This window comes from Apium graveolens, chromosome 6 (assembly GCF_009905375.1).
Source record: "Apium graveolens cultivar Ventura chromosome 6, ASM990537v1, whole genome shotgun sequence".
Lineage (NCBI taxonomy): Eukaryota > Viridiplantae > Streptophyta > Magnoliopsida > Apiales > Apiaceae > Apium > Apium graveolens.
Window position 1 is genome coordinate 115,230,935 of NC_133652.1, and position 4,327 is coordinate 115,235,261.

Below are 4,327 nucleotides of genomic sequence, written 5' to 3' on the forward strand. Positions count from 1 at the left end.
AACTGTCTATCCAGCTTTTGTTGCTGCAATCTCTTAGGAAAAGGTGGTGGAGGATAGAGCTGTTTCTCCCCTGTATTAGCCTCAGGCAGAGTGTGTTCAACAGTAGTCTTCCTTGGTTCCGCCGCTTTCTCCCTTTGCTTAGATTCTTCATCTCTAACTTCAGCTTCGACTTCTTTTGCCTTTTCAGCATCAGCTACTTTTCCAGACCTTAAGGTAATAGCCTTGACTTGCTCTTTAGCTTCCTTCCTGCCTGGTACTTCCGTGTCACTGGGAAGAGTGCCAGGTTGATGATTGAGCACTGCATTGGCTAATTGACCGATTTGATTTTCCAAGGTCTTGATAGAAACCGCCTGACTCTTGCACAACAGCTTAAGTTCCTCAAAATCAGCACTAGTAGGTGCAGCTGCACTTCCCTGTTGAGGATATGATTGCCTTGTAGCATACTGCTGTGGTTGCTGGAATCCAGGTGGGTTAAACTGTTTACTCACTCCTTGCTGATATGGTGGCTGAATAGCATTCTGATTATTCCCCCAGCTGAAATTTGGATGATTTCTGTTGTTAGGATGATAGGTTGCTGGCACAGGATGCTATTGTCGCTGATAATTATTCACATACTGAACAGATTCGTTGACAAGAGAACACTGATCCGTAGCATGAGAACCTGCACAAAGCTCACAAACCATAGCTATTTGATTAACTCCATACGTAGCCAAAGAATCAACCTTCATTGATAGGGCTTAGAGCTGGGCTGCAATAGCGGTGGCTGCATCAACTTCCAGAATACCTGCTACCTTGCCTGACGTCATCCTCTGAGTTGGGTTTTGATGCTCATTTGCAGCCATCATCTCAATAAGATTGTACGCCTCAGTATAGCTTTTAGCCCATAAGGCGCCTCCAGCTGCTGCATCGAGCATGGGCTGAGATTGGGCCCCCAAACCATTATAAAAACCAGTGATTACCATCCAATCCGGCATTCCATGATGTGGACATTTTCTCAACATTTCCTTCTAGCGTTCCCAAGCCTCGCACATAGATTCTGTAGGTTGCTGCGCAAACTGAGTAAGAGCACTCCTCATAGTAGCAGTCTTTGCCATTGGATAAAACTTCACCAGAAACTTATGCGGAAGATCTTGCCACGTAGTGATGGACCCAGCTGGTTCAGAATGTAACCAGTCTTTAGCTTTATCCCTCAGTGAGAATGGGAAAAGCCTCAACTTGATAGCCTCATCAGTCACGCCATTATACTTAAAAATGCTGCAGATCTCGACAAAATTCCTTATGTGCATGTTGGGGTTTTCAGTTGCCGCTCCTCCAAAAGAAACAGAATTCTGCACCATCTGAATAGTGCCCGGCTTGATTTCAAAGGTGTTAGCTTGAATAGCCGGATGAAGGATGCTTGACTGAATGTCATCAATTTTAGGCCGAGAAAAATCCATAAGAGATGGATCAGCTTGAACAATACGATCTCCCATGTTTACTGGTTCTTTCTGCTCAGTTCCTGAATCCGAATCCTCAAAATCTAACTTCTCCGGAGTATCAATAACTTCGTCTTTTCCTTCAGCTGTATCTATGGTCCTCTTGCGAGCACGAGAACGAGTTTGCATAAACGCTTGCTAAAGTACCTGAAACACAACCGAAAAGAGTAATTAACTACTACGTCCTAATCACTGAGTCCTAATGACCAATGATGGTAAGTACATAAACTAAACAAATACGCCGAGTCCCCGGCAGCGGCGCCAAAAACTTGTTAGGGCGAAATCACGCACTAATATTCACGCAAGTATACGCATTCGCAAGTAATATAGAATACTTTCTAGTTCGTTCCCTCAGAGACTCAGACTAAGTTATTGTCTAATTAAACTCACTCACCAATGTATGATTACTTCTCAATGTTAAGATAACACTTAAAATTGTTGATTAAATATTAACTATAATTAACTACTTAATTAACCACTTAACTAACACTTCAATTTATCAATAATAAAACACTCATGAGATCACAACTTCATTATTACTTCCTTCTATAGCCATTGTTATTACCTTTAGCATGTGACAGTGATGATATTAATCGAATAACACGAAACTGATAAAATCCAACTTTCATTGTACTAATACCATTCTACCAAGCATCCACAAATAAGATAGAAGTTGAATAGTCATCAATTATGTTGAGTTCCTATATGTCTACAGAAATTGACAACACAACGATTTAAGCACAAGTTATTCCTTTTGATTACATAAGGCAAATAAAACTGTTAGAGTTACCCACTAATCATGCACAACGTACATGAACCTATGCTAGCATGGCAAGTTCTAAATCTCAAGATCCACCGTCGCTTCACAAGAGATTAACACCCTATCTTATATGTTCGCGACGCACATAAGACGAATATGCACAACCAATACTAGATATCATGCAATCATCACACACTAAAGTATTAAACAATTAACTAAAAAATTTCATAATAAATCCGTTGCAACCCCATGATCACGATTAGCCCATAATAGAACTTATCGCCATCATGGGTTCATATGAAATCATGATAAACGACACAAGAAAATAATAACTAAACTAATTATATTAAAACAGAGTACGTCATAAGAGTAAATAAGTCAAAGCAAGAAAACTAGCATCCAACGTTACAACGAAACAAGAATCACAAGAATATATGCTTCCTCTTCGTTGTGGTGTGCTAAATCGGTCTTCTTCCTTATCTCCTTCGCTTCTTGCGCAAAACACAATCTAAAACATAATCTCTTTCATATTCTCTATGAAAACGTCTCAAATCTACTTATATAATAGTCCCATAAAACTCAGATTACATAGAAGTTGGAAGCCAAACAGAAGTAGAAGTCTAAAATAATTCAGCTTTTTCCCCGACCCTGCGCGGCCGCTCAGCATTTCTGCGCGGGCGCGCAAGGCTGCTGCACGGCCGCTCAGCATTGCTGCGCGGGCGCGCAGGACCCTACTGGAAAAATTCCAGGTTTGCTCCGTTTCTTCGCCGTAATCTGCCCGTTCTTTTCCTCTCGCAATGGTGAACACATGCCAAGGCTTATTCTTGATGATTCCTCCTCCGAAATGCAACTAATACCCTGAAATGCATAAACACTAGAAAAACGCATCAAATACACAAAATACTTGATTTCAAGACACCAATTTAAGCCATTTTAAGACATTCTAAGTGGTATAAAATGCCACTTATCAATAGGCGACTTAACCGACTTGGCTTGATTAGAGCTGGCTGAGGTGTTACTAATCATGTTTAAAGAAATACTTTTCCTTCTAAATTCTTTACTCTTACTCCTTCCACCCTTTTTCTGAGACTTCTGGATGGATCCTTCTTGACCTGTTACTTCTTCGATATCATCTATCTTTCGTTTTTTATCTTCTCTTTCTCTAGCGGCTAACTTCTGATCAAATTCAATTACTAAGGCGGCCTGAACTATGGAAGGATACGTCTTGAGTTGCAATGCCACCACTCCACTACGAATTTCAGGCTTCAATCCTCGTTGAAATCTTCTTGCCCTCTGAGCTTCAGAGTGCACATAGTTTGGTATAAACCTAGCCAACTCTGTGAACTTAGCCTCATACTCAGCTACACTTCTATCACCCTGCTTCAGTTCTAAGAACTCAATCTCCATTTGATTCTGTACGCAATCTGGGAAATATTTTTCCAAAAACAACTCAGTAAACCTAGCCCATGGAACAGGACCTTCTCCTTCTAACGCTCTGGTTGACTCCCACCAGTAATTTGCTTCATTCTTTAAAAAGTAGCTCGCATAATCAGTCTTAAGATTCTCACTTACTTGAACAAGATTGAAAGCTCTCTCCATCTCTTTTAACCATGCTACAGCAGCTACTGGATTAGGTTCACCTTTAAATTCAGGAGGGTTAACATTCTGAAAAGATTTGAAACTAGCACTTTGGTTCCCTCCTTGCTGTTGCTGCTGCAACAGTAGTTGCTGCTGCTGAACCTGTTCGATTAACTGCAACTGTTGTTGCTGCTGCTGGCACAACAAATCTAGAATTTCATTTATAGTGGGATCCTCCGCAACACTACTACTATTTTCTTTAGGCTGGGTAGCTTTCTTGGGTGACATCTTCCTGAAATATATAAATGAGTTTATTCAAAATAGAACAAAATTATTTGACAAAAGGTATCACCGTTTAAACGGTGCACCTGTATCAGGAAAATGCTTCCCAATCACAGTACCCAGGTCTTTAATATCGGGGTCCATTTATAAAATAAATCTAGATTAACAACACTAGTAATCACAACAAGAATAACAGTATCAGAATTAACAATAGTTCAGGAAGACTAAAATA

General features: G+C 40.3%; 1 non-coding gene across 1 annotated transcript; it reads left to right on the top strand.

Moving 5' to 3' along the window:
- Positions 1-972: 972 nt before the first annotated feature.
- On the top strand, positions 973-1,079 carry LOC141669300 (small nucleolar RNA R71). Its single transcript, XR_012553587.1, has one exon. It is a non-coding gene; the product is annotated as a small nucleolar RNA R71 (small nucleolar RNA).
- Positions 1,080-4,327: the final 3,248 nt, after the last annotated feature.